The sequence below is a fragment of the Callospermophilus lateralis genome, chromosome 16 (assembly GCF_048772815.1).
Source record: "Callospermophilus lateralis isolate mCalLat2 chromosome 16, mCalLat2.hap1, whole genome shotgun sequence".
NCBI classification, from domain to species: domain Eukaryota; kingdom Metazoa; phylum Chordata; class Mammalia; order Rodentia; family Sciuridae; genus Callospermophilus; species Callospermophilus lateralis.
The window spans coordinates 6,983,389-7,005,197 of record NC_135320.1 but is presented as its reverse complement, the minus strand read 5'-3'; positions in this window follow the sequence as shown (position 1 = coordinate 7,005,197).

Here is a 21,809-nt window from a genome sequence, read left to right as displayed (position 1 = left end):
TAATCTTGGGAAAAGTTGTTTATAAAGCCACATACAAGAAAATGGATGAATTTAGGGAGTGTACATTAAGACCCATATGTTTCATATTTTGAAAAATCTGGAGAGTATATATATATATATATATATATATATATATATATATATATATATATATATATATATATACACACACACACACACACACACACACACACACACAGAGAGACATTAAAATGTAGCTATATATATGCCAATCGTAATTCTGCATGAAATATATATCGTCCACAAATACAAAAATATTCAGTTTACTGAACATGGAAAATCCCAAAGAGTGGCCAAAAGTCACAAGAAGCCAGGCCCATTGAGGTCTACAATGTGAGGTCCATGTGTGGTTTGGCTCTCATCTATGGCTGCCAATTCTTTCAGAATAAAATCATGTGATATCCTGGCTGAGATTCCCAGTGCTCTGTAGAAAGACAACCTGGGACAAGATCTCATTTTCCAAGGGCGACTCTCAAGCATGGCCTCCTAAAATTCCAACACAATCCCAAAAAATACTTCTCTGAGGTCAGTTCCAGAACTCAATCTCTAAGGGGAATCAAACCAGAGTTGAAGCCCTGGTGGACCCAGTCATCTCTTCCAACCACCACACAAATGACCACAATTAAAACCAAAACACTCCCACATGGCCCTCATCTTCTTCCATAAAGACACTCATCATAACTTCTGGCTGGAGGATTCCATGAGAGGCGCAGCACAAGACAGTGCCAAAATAATCTTCCTTTCCCCTCATTTGCCTAAAGTCACGGTGGCCTGTACACCCTTCCCGTGAACCAGGAGTGATCCAATAGGCCTGCCGTTAATACTGCTCCAATTCTCCAATTTGAGGCCTACTGACTGTGGGGTTTAGATTCTTTATTTGAATTGGATTCATAAGAAAACCCAAGAACCTATGGGATAGCATCTGCAGGGCTTTGAATAACTTATTTGACCTAATGGATCACTATTCTCACTTGATGGAAGTCTGGAACCTTACAGAGGAATGCGAGAGACTTCATCCACAATGACTGATTTTTGGCCATTTTGATTTTGGATGCACACATGGGATCTTTCTTTAGATCCATCAGGTGCTGAGAATCTAAGCCACAGGCTCACACAGGGTCAAGAGGCTGATTCAGACACATCCCTTTCCAAAGCAATTAAGCAAAGAGCCACAGGTGATGCCCTTTTTATTTCCGTTTGAAAACTAATTTCTTCAGGCTTCCCAAGGTGTGGGGCAGAGGCAAAGACTTTCTTGACATTCAGGGCAACAGAAAAATAGGTAAGCAAAAGGCCAAAAGCAGGGTTTCTCCACTGAGACATTCCTGGTCACACTGATATCTGAGTTTTCTGAGATGCTCACAATTCCCTTCAGCTATCCAGTATATGGCCTTGTCACAGAGCTTGGAAGTGGTATATATCTTTTACACAAAACCATGAGCCTATTCAGGAGAGTGGACAGAATTCAGGAAGAAAACAACAACTTAGGAAGATAGCAGATGTTGCCCATCAATCAGGCAAGCCACCATCCATTAATAAAATGTGCAGGATGAATGCTGGGAAGCTTTCTACTAGACAGGACATATCCATTGATGCATTCTCTTTTCTAATGTCTACAACCACGGACAAAGTGAGATACACAGACATAGAAACACTCGCCTTTTCAAAAGAATTACTAGAAACTTTCCACTCCAAACTAAACAAACTGACTTTCCTACATATTTTCAGAACATGAGACAAAACCACAAACTCACATCCACACCCACAAAGGCCCCTCCTTCCCCAATTAGGTCTGGGACTATCCGAAGTGTCCTCTGACTGGTGGGCCATACAATGTTCCCCCGAAATGGCCTGTCCTGTCTCAGATCTGGTCTCCTTGTCCAACACTGTGAAGTTGTCAGGACCCAGCGGTGAACCACTACCTGCTTTTTCAGGAAAGCCCCCTCTTCAGAGTTTTCCAGGCATTTTGCCATCCTCACATCAGTAGTTAGCAAGAAAGAATGACTCTCTCATTGTTAAATCCAAACAAGTAAAACTACTGGGACTGGGAATGGGACAGGCTTTGGGTGCCTGTCTTCCTGGATTCAAAGTTCAGATGGTTCCATCACTAAGGAAGTGAGGTGAGGTCACTTCCTTCAGGAACTGAATGAGGTCACTGCCTTGGCAATCACTTTGTCCTAACAGCTGCTTCCAAGGGTCTCATGAGATGGAGGCTGCCCCTACTTCCTCTGACACTTTCACAAGATAGAAAGGTATATCAACCATAATCACCCGGGAACAGCTCTCCACACATGCCTGGTTTGGTCCATCTTCTCTACATTAAGCAGAGAGAGGCTGATTCAGACACAACCTTTCATTTTTACCAGGTTGTTTGCCATGGAAGATTGCTTTTGCTTTCTCACGACCTTCATAGCTGCCTACATCTTCTCCAGAGATAATTTCTGCATGAATCTTTGAGGTTCTCAGCAGGTTGAAGAATCCCTACCTTCCTCTATTTTAAGACCAACTCTGTCCCTGCTCTTCTGTAAAGTTAGATTGAGGGAACAGTGTATGGTTAGGGTTAATAACATGTTCGATTTGGATTAGGAATCATTCTGCTGGATCAATTATGGTATTGGGAACCTGCGATATTTATAAGAATATAGAGGTGAAATATATGTATGAAAACAGAAACCTAAGTAAGAGTTGAAGCCCAGAAGGGCATTGGCCCCTTGATTGGAATACTTATCTTTGAATTATATTCTGCACCAATGTCTCAGATAAATCGATATACAATGGCATAGGACCTTGTACCTTTGATGATTGAATGTCGAAGATAACATCAAATCAAACAGGGAGACTCGGTAGAAATACGAAGATAGTCTACAGGTTTAGAAAGAAGAGTGAGTATAGGATTTGGAACAAAAGTTCTTTAGCAATAGGGTTTTGGTTAGATAGTGAATGTACATGTCAGCTCATGTGAAGTGTCAGTCATAATGATGAAAGGGGAAAATATGTAGGAAAGCAGACATCAATAGAGACATTATGAAATCAGGCAAAGTATAAATTGAGATATTGGATTAGATATTTTCAACAGGGTTGAGTTTGAATATATTATCTTAGGAAGAAACCAATATGTTGTCAAAAATAGGAATGACTTTTTAGAGCATTCGGCAACATGGACATGGATGTTTTTAGTAATCCATGTTCACTTTCCATTTAGGGTTTGGTACAATCAGAAGTGTGACCTTCGCACTTTGTGTCCAGAATATTACTGTGATAAAATGTATATGTTGATCAGGTGACATGAGTATTTCGTCCAACATTTCTGGGAGCAATATTTTGAAAATGTATAAATTATATTGGGTTTACAAAGAGGTGTACACTGTGTTTATGAATATAGAAATAATGTATGAATAGACCATATTCTGAATAAATAATATTACTGGTTCCACTTTAAATGATGGATTGAATTGATATCTGAAAATATATAAGAAATCTTATATTGATATACAATCATTCATTCCAAGCAGTCATACATCTAATGGTAATATTAGGGTTATGGTTTATCATGAACAGTGTGTGAGTTTTGCTTCAATGTTATTATGGAAATAGAAAATAATGTGTTGGAAAGGAGTTTCTTGAAAACACCAGTCAAGAAACATGGAGGAATACATGTGTTCTGAAGCAGGAAGTGATTGAAAGTGACACAAATGCCTATAATTTTGCGAACTTGTGGATGAAATATATATCCAATGATGTGCATAAACTGAAGAAATAGTAACGTACCAGTATTGTGAAAAAATGAACGTCAAAATACATATCATGACCCATAGGAATCTACTTGCATTGATGTTAAACTGGGTTGATTACTGTAGAAAGATTAGGATTTGAATGCACCATTCACTGAAGTTAGTTTTCAATACTAAGAAACAAATATGTATTTCAGGTGGATGATTATTTAAGAGAATAAACTTGTGAAAAGTTGATTATAAAACCACATACATGTATATCAATGAATTTAGGGAGTGTATAATAAGACACATATATTTTATGTTAAAAAATCTGGACACATACACACACACACACACATACACACACAGACATTAAAAAGTAGCAATATATATGCCAATCAAAATTCATCATGAAATATATATCATCCACAGATGCAAAAATATTTATTTTACTGAACATGGTTTTATGTATAATGTTGTTCTTCTAGGAAGCTCACCCATAGTTTGAATTTTCAGTTCCAACAGCGTTTAATCAACCAAATCACAAAACTATATGTGTGATAACATGTAGGATTCTATATGTGCATATAGAAATACATGTGCTGAATAGGCTACAGAGAAAGGGAGACAGGAATTCACATATTTTTTAAGTATAAAAACACATGGAGAACTATTTCAATAAAAAATTGATTAGATTTATTACACCATTCCTTTATCATGCAAAAAGCAAATCCAACTAAACGCCATGCCTCCTCTGAACTGCTTGTATTTCTATTCTGTTTAGGTTATTTTTCTCCATCATATTAGGATTAGTATTCAGAGTCTAGTAGGGTATGGGTTAGTGTCAGGGATTCAGTATTTCGAATGGAAAATTAGATAATGAATCTAATGTGTATGCAAATATGTGGTACACAAAAATCTTCCCACTGTCATCCAGAACAATGCCTTGACATTACCTTCACTCTAAGTAAGACACAATTAGAGGAGAAGAGTTCGAAAATCAGTGAATACTTATCTGGAATGGAAAATTCTCAGGAGTTCACCACCTTGTAGGTGGTAATGGTGTTTCCAAAAGTAAGGGACAGGGTTGATAGATCCAACCTTATCTTTTATTAAATTTGGGATACATCTTGCCACAAAGACATGAAAAGATAATTTTGGCTTCACTATAAATTACTGTAAAATTTGAACCTGCTTGGAATGCCTTCCTGTGCCTTGAACTCACCCATGCCTGGCTCTGTGACCAGATAGCAGCCTTCTCTGAAACTTTAGTGACACCTCATAAATATTGCACTTCTCTGGCCAGACAATGACCCTCTCTGAGGCTCTAATGGTCCTCATAATTTCTGATGTTGGGGCCAGAAAAAAAAAATGTAAACTACCATTAGTGTGATGCTTGTCAAAGTTCTGGTATCTGTAAAACCCCTTGTGTGTAACTTCCTGGAATATAAAGCTGGGCTCTAAGAAAGGTTGGGTTGCTGTCTTGTTCCCTCCATTTTGGAAGGGAGACAGACCGGCCAGTTGAAATAATTAGCTTGCATTAATTTGATTTTAATTGGAGTGTGTGGTCTTGTGTCCTGGTCTAACATTTTGTCATTTCCCAGCGAGATGACCCTGCCCAAGCATATCACAAGACCAGACTGCTGGAAATTCTGAAGCTGGCCTTCCCTCCAGGGCTCCAGGCTGGAGAGCCAAGTTCCAAGACCTTGGAGTGAGCCTTTGGTCCGGGGAGCACTACAGTGAACCACCGAACTAAAACTGTTAGGAAGCACCTGGTGGAGGACGTCTCCATATGTAAGTGGTGCCTTTATAACATGTAATATTCGGTTAAGGGAGATCTATTCGGATGACAGAGAGGTGGCCTCGGGAGGCTCACATATACTCCTGTCAGGGACAGTAAGGAGAATCGTTCTTTCCTCTGTTCTGTTTTGTAGGGAATTGCTCTGGAAGGATAGAGAGGTGCCGACGGGCACACACACACTTGTACCCCTGAGCTTTACCAATACATTGCATTGCTCCTCAGATTTTCTGTTTCGGTGCAGGGTTTCTGTTTTTTGTGTGTGCGTGTGTGTGTTTTTCTGTGTTCTATATGGGTTTTTTTTGTTTGTTCGTTTTTGTGCATTTTGTTGTGTGATTTCTGTGGTAAAAACTTAAGGATATTGGATGTGGAAATGGGTAATAAAGCAAGTAAGCCTGACACCCATTTGGACTGTGCTTAAAGGAACTGCGATGAACTTTACCACCCTTGGTTAAGCAGGATGAGAGAAGCCCCTAGCTGGCTGACTGGAGCACACCCACTGCAGAGGGCAATGCCTGCTGGGGATCTAAGAACTGAGTGTCTCCCAGGTTAACAAGTGAAACTACTTTAAAACCCCTTGTCCCTGCAGATCAGGAGAGTCACAAACTTTGGGAAGAGTCCCCTGTGTTTCTCCTTTGTTAGCAAAGCAATTAAACCCCATTTTTCTTTTTCTCCAAACACTGTCCTCATTATTAAATTGGCATTAATTGGCTTCAAGGTCAGGAACCGAACTTTAAGTTACAAATTTTGATATACCACCTCCCCCTTCGTCCTGGACCTTTTGGAGACCTGACTACTGAAATGTTAGGAGATGGATCCTGCTTGGGGTGGAACCGAGCCAGAGAAGCTAATCCTGTAAGGAAAAGGAGGGACTGAGGGACTTGCAGCAGCTGCCAAAGCCCTGTTGCTTCAGGGAATTCCCTCCTTCCTTACCTGAACTGTAAGGATTATGCCACCTCTGTCTTCTTAAAAAAGAGAAAAAGAAAAAGCGGATACTATATGCAGTAAAGTCACCATGTAGACCCTTGATTTTACATTTCAGGTTGCCCCTCTGTGAAAACATCTGGTTCCCTTGTGGGGACATCTATATTGCCACTGGTGTAGGAGATTTTTCTCTTATCTGCTCTGTTTTAAAGGCTTCTGTCTGTCAGCCATAGTCTGGAGCTCCTTTCTGTCTGTCTTGTGTCTTTGTTTCTGGCCCTTTAAGATATGTGCAATAATGTGTTGATATTATAAATTGTTTCTTGGGAATGATCTTAGCTGAATGTGTGTCTAAATTATGATGTTCTATTGTATCAATCTGGTATCTGGATGGGTTTTTGAAGGATTGCACAATCTTGCAGTTAAAAGTCGTGATTAGGTAATTGTTTAGTTTATGATTTCAGATAATTCATTCCAGAGAACTTTAATACTTAGGATGGAAAACGAAAGAACTCTACTTCCAAGTTGGCAAGTAACTTCCCAATCATTCAGGCTTTCTTTTTCACCAATTTTGAATTGGGTAGCCTGAGAAAATATCACTGTGTGTATCAGTGCATTAATTTGGAAAAGGATAGTAAATCATAATATGGTTTCTGTTGACAAAAAAAGATGTAAAGACATAAAATTTTGTGAGTTGCATCTTAAACATGTATCATAATTTTCAACATCCTAACCTGAAAATTATGGTTAAAATGACTTAGGCCTGAGGTGTCTGCTCAGAATAGCAGTTTTTTCCTGCTCCTTCCAGACCTCAGACAGGACTTAGATTGAAATGCAAATGAAAGAAGCCTGCAAGCTCAGTAGCAGACTGATCTGGGGCCTAAGGAAGAAAAAATGTAAATGATATGGTATTTACAAATTACTGGCCAGTCATTTTTTCTAGGACTCTTACTTTTTTTCCTTAGATTCTGGTTTTTTTTTTTTTTTTTGAGCTCATGATTTTGATCTTGCTGACCTAGGTTAATGTTTTTCTGATCAGATCTATCTTTGACCAACTGTGGAGTTTTTGAAACATTGCAATGGAGATTTCACCTGCAAAAAGCTACAAGGCCTCTACTATTATTATGTGTGCACACTTTTGTTATGTGTTGTATGTCTATATATACATATTTCCGTATATCATACATGTGATACACAAATTAACATAAAAAGGAGCGCTCATAAAAACAAATTTTAAAAAGTGGGTCCAAAGATCTTCAATTCACGTCATTTAAATGGTTAAATTGAAATTTGAAGAAGAGATAAAAATAAATGTTTTTAAATTTAAGCTTAAGAGTTTTTCTAGGTGTTCAAAAATCTAATAAAATATTAATGTCTATTAAATGTCTAATATGACTTGGTTCTAGGACGTTTCCTTCAACAAAAAAAAAATGGTTTACACTGTTCAATACATTTGTCTAATATTTTCATAAATTAGTAAAGTAAATATGATATGGGATTACTCATTCATGAGTACTTTTGTTAAATATCTGATTGATTAACTAAGGTCTGTATAAGTTTGTACTAAAGTATGTATAAGATTGTAAAAATCAGTCATGTTTTAAAGAGACAAAAATTTCTTAAAACATAAGTTTACCAATAACATTGTGTTTATTAAGTTTTATTTTTTTCTAGAGCAAGCAACCATAAAAATTAAACAAATGATTAAATAAAAACTGTTGTTTTAGAGCACTGTACTGCCATTTCTTTAAAAGCTTAACTGGGATAATGTAGAAACATCCATGTAATTGTGATTCTATTAATGTGCTTATATCTTCCAGGTATACAAGTCTGTAAGGTAGAAACTTAAAAGAGCATTATATCAAGCTGCTGTTCTGAAGTTGTATGGTAAAAATATATATTGGGCATTCATTTACCTGTTATCAATAAGACATGTAAAGTTTTATGTTACTTTTTACATTGGGAACAATTTAAATATATTTTTTAGTTTAATGAGAGCCTAATCTATGTAAAGGTTAAGAACATCCAGCCTTTCTTTAATTCATGTTTTAAATGTGATATCATATCATGTTAGATAATGTTCATGTGACCTCAAACAATTTATGTAAACTTTGTAAAATGATATTTAAAAAAAACAAATTTCCGCTATAGAACTAAAACACTTGAGATTTATAAAGATCCCTGCCTTACCTGAGATAAGGCTCTGTGTCCCAACTTACTACATGTTAGAATAACTACAAAAGCAGTAGGTGAGATTTTATTTCATTTAAAGTTATGTTCAAAAGCTGTTTTTTTTTTTCTGTCAAGATTACTAGGATCTCAAACAGGGGATATAATGTATAACTCAGCCAAAAAATTCAGGGTAGGTATTACACGAACTAAGTATTTTTACTTTTGTTAATTTTATTTTGAAATTTTCTTATAAGTGATCTAAAGATTCCCTGTTATTGTTTTACAAATGTGTTGCTTTAAGAACCCAACATGGGTTTATTCAAGATAATAAGTCATCACCTACAATACAGACAGTATAATACAGATCCCAATTTATTAAAAAAATAAATAATTATAAAGTTATAGACATTAAAGCCCAGTACTCTTAATGTAAGGCTGTTAAAATTTATTTGTTGGATGTTTAAGATTAGGATTTAAAATTAAAGTTAAATGAAAGGGCCAAGAAAACCAATATTTGGCTCTTGCCCCCTGAGTCAGTCTAAATTCAGGGAACAGCGTACTTCTCTAAAGAGCTTTGCAACTCTGAGCCACATATCCTCCTGATCAGGGAGATAAAAGAGACCACTGGAGAACAGAAAGCCAATCAGTGCATTTGTTATGAAGAGGAGAGTCATAAGAGAACAAAGACATCCCTCATGCTTCCGAGGGAAGCCACATGGTCCAGCAAGACCTGGACCCACCTAGAACAAATGACACTAGCAGAACTGAGAAGCTGCTGTTAAGATTCCCCAGAAATGACTCACATAAAAGCTCAGCTGACTGTTAACAATAGATAGAAACAAAAGTCAGTTTGACTGCTTCATCTTAAACACTTAGAAAAGACAGTAAATACCAAAATACAGCCATTCCTGTGCATTTTAAATAATAATAATAATAATAATAATATTTTAAGGTATACACTTTATGTTAGCCTTCCAAAATAAGTAAGACTGGAGGTTACAAAGAAGAATTCTCAGACAAGAATGCCTGATAACCATAAAAAGAGACTATCAAGAGGAGCTTCCAGAGGCAGAAGTTTTTTGTTTAAGGCCTATAGATATTCCTAACCTACACAGGTAGGCTTGGTGTTTGCTAGTATGATTATCCAGCCCTGAGTAACAGAATTAAAAGTTTCTCTATTAGACACAGAGATAATACTAGTAAAAGGATTTTGCAAGATCAGTGACAATAAATTATTAAACTGTAACTTATGGAGAAGGACAACTGTAACACTAAAAGTTAAATATTAAGTTGACAGTCCTGATAACTGGGGATATTAAAGACTGGTGAGGGAACTTCTATACAGTGACATGTTCCAGCTGCTGGAACATTTATTCAGTACTCATGGTTTTTGTTTCTGTCATAGAAGAATCCATCCTCAGATGCCTTTAAAACCTGTTCTTTCCCAACCAGAATTCAAAACAAACTGACTTCTAAAAGGCAACTCATGTCCTTTAACTGAATTCCAAAAGGCAACTCATGTCCCTCATGCCATGCCCCTTCACATCACCCTCTCTCAGCTCAGAAGAAGCCAAAATGTGTGATGCCTCTCTTCTTACAACAATGAAGCCAAAAATAAATAGACTATCAATATAAGTAAATAATTAAGTCAGGTACAATCAGGAATTCAGTTTGGGATGAGTTCTAAAAATTTGGAGACTGTTACCTAAATGATTAAAATTTCCTCAGTGCTCTTCCCCTACCCTATCAAAGATTTGAAAGGGACACATTAGAAAAGGGGGGAATGATAGACCCAACCTGATCTTTTATTAAAATTGGTAGCCATCTTGCCACAAAGCCATGAAAAGATAGTTTTGGCTTAACTATAAATTACTGAAATTCTGAACCTGCTTGGAATGCCAGCCAGTGCCTTGAACTCACCCATTCTTGCTCTCTGACCAGATATCAGCCCTCTCTGAAACGTTAGTGACACCTCATAAATATTGGCCTTCCCTGGCCAGAAAACGACCCTCTCTGAGGCTCTAATGGTCCTCATAAATTCTGATGTTGGGGACAGCAAAAAAAATCTAAACTACCATTAGTGTGATGCTTGTCAGAGATCTGTTATCTGTAACCCCCGTTTTGTGTAACTTTCTGGGCTATAAAGCTGGGCTGTAGGAAAAGTGGGGTTGCTGTATTGTTACCACCATTTTGGGAGGGAGACGCAGCCCGACGAGTGCAAATAATAAGCTTGCTTTAATTTGATTTTAATTGGAGTCAGTGGTCTTTTCTAGCGTCCTGGTCTAACAGGTAAACACTCCACAAACATGGAGCTCTGCCGGCCTAAAGACTCCTTAAGAAACTGCCTCTGAGGTTAGGCACTTGAAATATATGTTGTTATCAGGAGCTTTAGCTTCCTTTCTATTGAGAGCATCAAAGCTGTGTCTGCATCTATGTGACCTGGAGGACATGGTTTCTTATTTTCCAAAGGACATGAGGCAGCAGTGCTGAATTCACTCTTTGTAGGTAAACTGTGGCCACTTAAGGATAAGTGTCTCCCTGTGTAGACTTTGAAGCCATTTGGTCATCCCCCACTTTTCGTGTTGTTTCTTGCACTGGGAGTTTGGTATTTGCTTCACAAAATACAATGAGTTCAACTGGGACCCAGTGCTGGAGGGAGTTCTGTCACGTGTGGTGGGTCAGGGTCTGCAGGAGAATGTAACAACCAGAATTCAATCCCACATAGATTTCCCCCTTGACCATAACAAACTGATTCTGAACATTGCCTTGAAAATCTCCATATAAAAAGATGCCTTTATATGGAGAGGTTTCAGACATATAAGATTCTGCTGGATGCACCATGTCAGTCACAAGCCATTTGCAAGCCAATGTCAGATCCACATGGCCACAACACAGATGTTTTATCACACACCTGCACACCACCTCTCTAGTTCCACTATTCAGTAAGCTCCAACTTACTGATATTTCTGTTCTACACCATTTTCATGAAACCAAGTCAATCAAGGCACTGTCTGGTACACTCATGATCAGACACAGGACATCAAAAAGTTCTCCAGTGCCACCTAGTAATGGGAATGTCAATAATTTCATGATGTTTATCTAGCCAATTTTCAAGGATCAAGTTGGAGGCATTGTGGGTTTCAATTCATTTAGGAACCATTAAATAGTGAGGAAGCTCATTTCAATGAAAGTTCTGGAGAACTCTCACAGCCAATTCTTTGCAAAGAGTGGCCAAAAGTTCACACGAAGCCAGGCCCATTGAGGTCTACAATGTAAAGTTCATGTGTGTTTTGACTCTCAACAATGACTGCCAAGTCTTTCAGAATAAAATCATGTGATATCCTGGCTGAGATTTCCGGTGATCTGTGGAAAGCAACCCTGGGCCTAGATATCGGTTTCCAAGGGCGACTGTCAGGAGTGGCCTCGTAAAATCCCAACACAATTCATGGCAATTCTTCTCTGAGGTCAATTCCAGAACTCAGTCTCTAAGGGGATCACACCAGAGTTCAAACCCAGGTGGACCCAGTCATCTCTTTTCCAACCACCACACAAATGACCACAATTGAAACCAAAAAAGATCCCACATGACCCTCATCTTCTGCCATATAGACACTCATAATTACCTCTGGCTGGAGGTTTCCATGAGGGGCACAGCCCAAGACAGTGTCCAAAATTAGCATCCTTATGACTCATTTGCCTAAAGTCAGGGTGGCCTGGACACCCTTCCTGAGACCAAGAGTGATCAAATAGGCCTTCCCATAATACTGCTCTGCTTCTCCATTTTGAGGCTTACTGACTGTCGGGTATAGATTCTTTGTGTGAATTGGAGTCATGAGAAAATCCAAGCACCTATGCCCTAGCCTCTGCAGGGCTTGGAAGAACTTATTTGACCCAAAGGATATCTATTCTAACTTGATAGAGGTCAGGACCTTACAGAACAAGTCAAGAGACTTCATCCACATTGTCTCTTCTTTTGGCCACTTGGGTTTTGGATTTACACATGGGATCTTTCTGTAGATCCATCAGGTGCTGAGAATCTAAGCAACAGACTTACACAGGGCCAATGGGCTGATTCAGACACATCCCTTTCCAAGCAATTAAGCAAAGAGCCACAGGTGATGCCCATTCATTTCCATTTGAAAACTGTTTTCTTCAGGCTTCACAAAGGGGTGGCCTGAGTCAAAGACTTTCCTGACATTTAGGGCAACAGAACAATAGGTAAGCAAAAGGCCCAAATCAGGGTTTCTCCACTGAGACATTCCTGGTCACAGTGATATCTGAGTTTTCTGAAATGCTCCTATTCCCTTCAGCTATCGAGTACATGGGCATGTCACAGAGATTGGAGGTGGTACATATCTTGGACACAAAACCATGAGCCCATTCTGGAGAGTGGCCAGAATTCAGGAAGAAAACAGGAGCTTAGGAAGATAGTAGGTGTTGCCCATTTATAAGGCAAGCCACAGTCCATTCATCAATTGGGCAGGATAAATGCTGGGAAGCTTTCTTCTAGACAGGATACATCATTGATGCATTTTATTTTTTAATGCCTACAACCATGGACACAGTGGGATACTAGACATAGAAACACTCGCCTTGTCAAACGACTTATAAGAAACAGTCCATTTTAAACCAAACAAACCACCTTTCCTACGTATTCTCAGAACATTAGACAAAACCACAAACTAACACCCACACCCACAAAGGCACCTCCTTCTCCAAAGCAGGTCTGTGAGTACCCGGAGTGTCTTCTGACAGGTGAGACTTATTATGTTCCCCCAAAATAGCCTGTCTTGTTTAAGATCTGGTCTCCGTGTCCACCCTGTGAAGTTGTCAGGAGCCAGTGATGAACCACTACCTGCTTTCGAAGGAAAGGACCCTCTTCAGAGCTCTCCTGGCATTTGGCAATACTCACCGCAGTAGGTACCAAGAAAGTCTGACTGTCCTTGGTAGAACCAAACAAGTGTGACCACTGGGACTGGGACTGGGACTGGCACTGGGTGCCTGGCTTCCTGGATCCCAAGTTCAGAGAGTACCATAACCAAGGAAGTGAGGTAGTTCACTTTCTTCAGGAACTTAATGAGGTCACTGCCTTGGCAACCACTTTGTCCAAACACTTGCTTCCAAGTGTCCCATGAGATGGAGGCTGCCCCTAATTCCTGTGACACTTTCACAAGTTAGAATTTTATATCAACCATAGGCACCTGAACAGAGCTCTCCAAACTGGCCTGGTTTGGTCCATCTTCTCTACATTAAGAAGATAGAAGCTGGTTCAGACACATCCCTTCATCCTGTACAGGATGTTTGCCATGGAAGATGACTTTTGCTCTCTCAGGTCCTTCATAGCTGCCTACATCTTCTCCAGGGATCATTCTGCATGGACCTTTGAGGTTCTCAGCAGGTGGAAGATTCCCTACATTCCTGTATTGTAAGACCAACTCTGTCACAGCTATTCTGTAAAGTTACATTGAGGGAACAGTGTATGGTTAGGGATAATAACATGTTCAATTTGGGGTAGGAAACATTTTGCGGAATAAAAAATGGTATTGGGAACCTGCGATATTTACAAGAATATACAGGTGAAATATAAGTATGAAAACAGAAATCTAAGTAAGGTTTGAAGCCCAGAAGGGCATTGGGCCCTTGATTGGGATACTTAGCTTTGAAATACATTCTGCACAGATGTCTCAGATAAATATATATTGAATGGCATAGGACATTGTACCTTGGATGATTGAATGTTGAAGAGAACATCCATTCAATAAGGGATTGTCGGTAGGATAAAGAAGATATTCGGTAGGTATAGAAAGAAGAGTGAGTATATGATTTGGACCAAAAGTTTTTTTAGAAATAGGGTTTCGCATAGAGAGTGAATGTAAATGTCAGCTCATGTGAAGAGTCAGTCACAATAATGAACTGGGGAAAATATGTAGGAAAGCAGATATCAGTAGAGAGTATAGGAAATCAAACAATGTATAAAGTGAGTGATAGGATTAGACATTTTCAACAGGCTTGAGGTTGAATATATAATCTTAGGAAGAAAGAATTTTGTAGTCACCAACAGGATTGACATTTTAGCACATTAGGCAACCTGTACATGGATGTTTTAAGTAATCCATGCTCACTTTCCTTTAAGGCATTGGTACAATTATAAAGGTGAACTTTGCTTTTTGTGTCCAGAATATTACTGTGATAAAATGTATATGTAGATCAGGGGACATGAGTATTTCTTCCACCATTGCTGGGATCAATATTTTGAAACCATGTAAAGTAGTTTGGGGGTACAAATAGGTGTACCCTGTGTCTATGTATATAGAGATAATGTCTGAATAGACCATACTGTGAATAAATAATATAACTGTTTCGAACTTTAAATAATGGATTGAATTGATATCTTAAAATATACACAAAATGTTATATTGATTTACGATCATTCATTCCAACCAGTTATATATCTAATAGTAATATTCGGGTTATGGTTTATCATAAGAGTGTATGAGTTTTGCTTCAAACGTGATTATGGAAATCGAAAATTATGCGTTTGGAAAGAAGTCTCATGAAAAGCCAAGTCAAAAAACCTAGAGAAATACATGTGTTCTGAAGCAGAAAATGATTGAAAGTGAACAAATGCCTATTAATTTATGAACTTGTGAATGAAATATATATATCGTATGATGTGCATAAACTGAAGAAATATTTATGTACCAGTTTTGAATGAAAATGAAAGTCAAAACACATATCATGTCTCATAGGTGTCTACTTGCATTGATGTTAAATTAGGTCAGTTACAATAGAAATATTAGGATTTCTTTGCACCATTCACTGAAGATAGTTTTCAGTACGAGGAAACAAATAGGTATTTCAGGTGGATGACAATTTCTGAGACTAATCTTGTGAAAAGTTGATTATATATTCGCATATATGAACATGAATGAATTTAGGGAGTGTAAATAAGACACATATATTTCTTATTTTGAAAAAAAAATACACACACACACACACACACACACATACACACACACTCACAGACATTAAATCGTAGCAATATATATGCCAATCGAAATACTTCATGAAATATATATATCATCCAGAGATGCAAAAATATTCATTTTACTTAATATGGATTAATGTATAATGTTTTTCTACTAGGAAGATCACCCATTGGTTGAATTTTCAGTTGCAACATGGTTTAGGAGAAGTGATCTATTCTCACAATTTGTATCTGCCAAGTCAACCATCTCACAAGAATGTACATGTGACGCCAGGTAGGATTCTATATATGCATATAAAAATACATGTGCGGAATAGGCTACAGAGAAAGGGAGACAGGAATTCACTTATTTGTTAACTTTAAAAGCACATGGAGAATCAATTCAACAAAAAATTGACTTGATTTATAACTCCTACCCTACATAATGCAAAATTCAACTCCAAGTATAAACCATGCCTCCTCTGATATGCTTGTATTTCTATTCTGTTTGGGTCAGTTTTCTCCATCATATTAGAATTAGTAGTCAGAGTCTAGTAGGTTATGGGTTAGTGTCATGGATTCAGTATTCCGAATGGAAAATTGGAAAATGAATCCTATGTATATGCAAATATGTGCTACACAAAAATCTTCCCACTCTCATCCAGAACAATGCCATGACATTACCTTCGCCCCAAGTAAGACACAATTTGAGGAGAAGAGTTAGAAATTCTGTGAATACAAATCTGGAATGGAATATGCTCAGGAGTTCACAAACTTGGAGTTGGTAGAGGAGTTTCCAAAAGTAAGGGACAAGGTAAACCCTCCACAAACATGGAGATCTTCTGGCCACTGAGGGCTAAATGTCTCCCCGTGTGCACTGTGTAGCCATTTTGTCATCCTCCACTTTTCGTGGTGTTTTTTGCTGCTGCACTGGGAGTTTGGTGTTTGCTTCATGACATACAAGGAGTTCAACTGGGACACAGAGCTAGAGGGAGTTCTGTCACGTGTGGTGTGTAAGGGTCGGCAAGATAATGCACCAACCAGGCTTCTATCCCACATAGCTTGCGCCCTTGACCATAGCAACCTGATTCTGAATATTTCCCTGAAACCTCTGCATATAAAAAGATACATTTACATTTAAGGGTATGCCGGATGCACCATGTCAGTCACAAGCATTTTGGAAGCCAATGGCAGATCCATATGGCCCCACCACAGATTTTATACCACACACCTTCCTACCACTGCTCTAGGCCCACTTTTCAGCAGGCTCCAACTTACGGGCATCTCTGTTCTACACCATTTTCATGAAACCGAGACAATCAAGGCAATGTCTGATATACTCATGATTAGCAACAGGACATCCAAAGGTTCTCCAGTGCCACCTGTTTATGGGAATTTCAAAAATTTCATGGTAATTATCTAGCCACTTTTCAGGATGAAGTTGGAAGCACTGTGGGTTTCAATTCATTCAGGAGCCATTAAATTCTGAGGAAGCTCATTTCAATGAAAGCTCTGGAGAATTCTCACAGGCAAGGCTTCCAAAACAGTGGCCAAAAGATCACATGAAATCAGGCCCATTGAGTCTACAATGTTAGGTCCATGTGTGTTTTGATTCTCAACTATGGCTGCCAAGTGTTTCAGCATAAAATTATGTGTTATCCAGGCTGAGATTTCCAGCGATCTGTGGAAAGCCACCCTGGGCATAGATCTCATTTTACAAGGGCGACTCTCATCCGTGGCCTCCTAAAATCGCAACACAATTCATTGCAATGCATCTCTGAGGTCAGTTCCAGAACTCAGTCTCTAAGAGGAATCACACCAGAGTTCAAGCCCAGGTTGACCCAGTCATCTCTTAAAATCACCACACTCATTACCACAATTAAAACCAAAAAACTCCCACGTGGCGGTCATCTTTTTCCATAGAGACACTCATCATAACCTCTGGCTGGAGGTTTCCATGAGGGGCGCAGCCCAAGACAGTGTCCAAAATAAGCTCAATTGCCCCTCATGTGCCTAACGTCAGGGTGGCCTGGACACCCTTCCTATGAACCAGGAGTGATCAAATATGCCTGCCCATAATACTGCTCTGCTTCTCCAATTTGAGGCTTACTGACTATCGGGAATAGATTCTTTGTGTGAATTGGAGTCATGAGAAAACCCATGCACCTATGGGCTAGCCTCTGCAGGGCTTTGAAAAACACATTTTACCCAAAGGATCTCTATTCTCACTTGATGGAGGTCAGGAACATTATAGAAGAAGGCGAGAGACTTCATCCACAATGACTGCTATTTTGGCCATTTTGGTTTTGGATGCACACATGGGATCTTTCTTTATATGCATCAGGTGCTGAGAATCTAAGCCACTGGCTCACACAGGGCCAAGAGGCTGATTCAGACACATCCCTTTCCAAAGCAATTAAGCAAAGAGCCACAGGTGATGTCCATTTATTTCCATTTGAAAACTGTTTTCTTCAGGCTTCACAAAAAGGTCACCTGAGTCAATGACCTTCCTGACTTTCAGGGCAACAGAACATTAGGTAATCAAAAGGCCCAAAGCAGGGTTTCTCCACTGAGACTTTCCTGGTCACAATGATATCTGAGTTTTCTGAGATGCTAGCCATTGCCGTCAGCTATCCAGTACATGGCGATGTCACAGAGTTTGGAGGTGGTACATATCTTGGACACAAAACCATGCGCCTATTCTGGAGAGTGGCCAAAATTCAGGAAGAAAACAGAAACTTAGGAAGTTAGTAGGTGTTGCCCATCCATAAGGCAAGCTGCAGTCCATTCATAAATTGGGCAGGATGAATGCTGAGATGTTTTCTACTAGGCAGGACACATCCATTGATGCATTCTCTTTTTTAATGTCTACAACCACGGACACAGTGGAATACACACACATAGAAATATTGCATTGTGAAATGACTTACTAGAAACAGTCCTCTCCAAATCAAACAAACCACATTTCCTACTTATTCTCAGAACATGAGACAAAACCACAAACTCACACCCACAACCACAAAGCACCTCCTTCCCCCAAGTAGGTCTTTGATTATCCGGAGTTTTCTCTGACTGGTCAGCCATACTCTGTTCTCCCGAAATTGCCTGTCCTGTCTCAGATCTGGTGTCTTTGCCAACTCTTTGAACTAGTCAGGAGCAAGTGGTTAACACTACCTGCTTTCTCAGGAAACAACCCTCTTTGGAGCTTTCCTGGCATTTGGTCATCCTCACTTCAGTAGGTACCAAGAAAGACTGACTCTGTCCTTGGTAAATCCAAACAAGTGAGACCACTGGGACTAGGACTGGGACTGGCTCTGGGTGCCTGGATTCCTGGATCCAACGTTCAGAGAGTTCCATCACCAAGAAAGTGAGGTGAGGTCACTTCATTCCAGGAACTTAATGAGGTCACTGCCTTGGGAACCACTTTGTTCTAACAGTTGCTTCCGAGTGTCCCATGAGATGGAGGCTGCCCCAATTCCTGTGACATTTTCTCAAGTTCGAATGGTATATCAACCATAGGCATCTGGGAACAGTTCTCCACACAGGCCTGTATTGGTCCATCATCTCTACAGTAAAAGAGAGAGGCTGATTCAGACACAACCCATCATCCTGACCAGGTTGTTTGCCATGGAAGATGACTTTTGCTCTCTCAGGTCGTTCATACTTGTCTACATGTTTTCCAGGGATAATTTCTGCATGGACCTTTGAGGTTCTCAGTAGGTGGAAGAACCCCTACATTCCTGTATTGTAAAACTAACTCTGTTCCAGCTTTTCTGTTAAGTTATATTGAGGGAACTGTGTATGGTTAGGGTTAATAACATGTTTGATTTGGGTTAGGAATCATTCTGTGGGATGAATAATGGTTTTGGGCACCTATGATATTTATATGAATATATAGGTGAAATATAAGAATGAAAACAGAAATCTAGGTAATATTTGAAGCCCAGAAAGGCATTGGGCCTTGATTGGGATACTTAACTTTGAATTTTGTTCTGCACAGATTTCTCAGATAAATCGATATACAATGGCATTGGTCCGTGTACATTGGATGATTGAATGTCTAGGAGAACATCCAGTCAAAAAGGGCTAGTCATTTGGATTAGGAGGACAGTCTGTAGGTTTCAGAAGAAGAGTGAGTACAGGATTTGGACCGAGAGTTCTTTAGCAATAGGGTCTCGGTTAGAGAGTGAATGTCAATGTCAGCACTTGTGAAGGGGCAGTCACAATGATAAACTGTGGAAAATATGTAGGAAAGCAGATATCCATAGAGATATTGGGAAATCAGGCAAACTATAAAGTGAATGGTAGGATTAGACATTTTCAACAGGGTTGAGGTTGAATATATAATCTTAAGAAGAAACAAATTTTTAGTCACAAATAGGATTGAATTTTGAGAGCATTAGGCAACCTGGACATGGATATTTTTAGTAATCCATGTTTACTTTCCATTTAGGCTTCAGTAGAATCATAAGTGTGACCATTGCATTTTGTGTCCAGAATATTACTGTGATAAAATGTATATGTAGATCAGGTGACATGAGTATTTCTTTCATCATTTCTGGGAGCAATATTTTGAAGACGTATGAATTTTTATTGGGGGTACAAAGAGCTGTACCTTGTGTCAATGAATATGGAGATAATGCATGAATAGACCATACTGGGAATAAATTATATAACTGGTTCCACTTTAAATAATCAATTAAATTGTTATTTGAAAATATATAAGAAATCATGTTTTGATATACTGTCATTCATTTCAACCAGTTATACATCTAATGTTATTATTATGTTTATCGTTAATCATGAAGGGTGTGTGAGTTTTGCTTCAACAGTGATTATGGAAATCGAAAATAATGTGTTTGGAAAGAAGTTTCATGAAAATACCAGTCAAGAAACCTGGAGGAATACATGTGTTCTGAAGCAGGATATGATTGAAAGTGAAACAAATGCCTATAAATTTGTGAACTGGTGGATGATGTATATATCCTATGATGTGGATAAACTGAAGAAATAGTAATGTACCAGTGTCGAATAAAAATGAGCCTCAAAATACACATCATGTCTGATAGGAATCTAATTGCATTGATGTTAAACTGGGTCAGTTACTGTAGAAATATTAGGATTTGAATGCACCATTCACTGATGTTATTTCTCAGTACTAGGAAACAAATAAATATTTCAGGTGGATGAATATTTCTGAGAATAATCTTGTGAAAATTTGATTATAAATCCACATACATGAACATAAATGAAGTTTGGGACTGTATATAAGACACATATTTTTCATATTTTGAAAAATCTGGAGAATATGCACACACAAACACACACACACACACACACACACACACAGAACACCCACACAGACATTAAAATGTATCAATATATATGGCAATGGAAATTCATCATGAAATATATATCATCCACAGATCCAAAAATATATATTTTACAGAACATGGATTTATGTATAATTTTGCTCTACTAGGAAGCTCAACCATAGATTTAATATTCAGTTCCAACAGAGTTTAGGATGAGTGATCTTTTCTCTCAATTTCTATTTGCCGAGTAAACCACCTCACAAAAATGTACGTGTGATACCAGGTAGCATTCTATATGTGCATATAAAAATACATGTGTTGAATAAGCTTCAGAGAAAGAGAGAAAGAAATACACATGCTTTTTTAATTTTGAAAACACGTGGAGAACTATTTAATTAAAAATTGACTAAATGTATAACACCTAAAGTTTATCATGCAAAAGGCAAGTCCAAATATACACCATGCCTCCTTTGAACCGCATGTATTTCTATTCTGTTTGGGTTAAGACACAATTAGAGTAAAAGAGTTAGAAAATTTGTGAATACATATCTGGAATGGAAAATGCTCAGGAGTTCACAAACTTGGAAATGGTTGAGGAGTTTCCAAAAGCAAATGACAGGGTAAACACTCCACAAACACGGATCTCTTCTGGACTAAAAAATTTTGAGAAATTGCCTCTGAGGTTGGGCACTTGAAATATATGTTGTTGTCAGAAGTTTGAGCTTTCTTTGTAGTGAGACCATCAAAGCTGGATCTGCATCTATGTGACGTGGAGGACATGGTTTCATATTTTCCAATGAACATGAGGCAGCAGTGCTGAATTATCTCTTTATAGGTAAACTGTGGCCACTGTGGGCTAAGTGTCTTCCCGTGTGGACTATGAAGCCATTTGGTCATCCTCCACT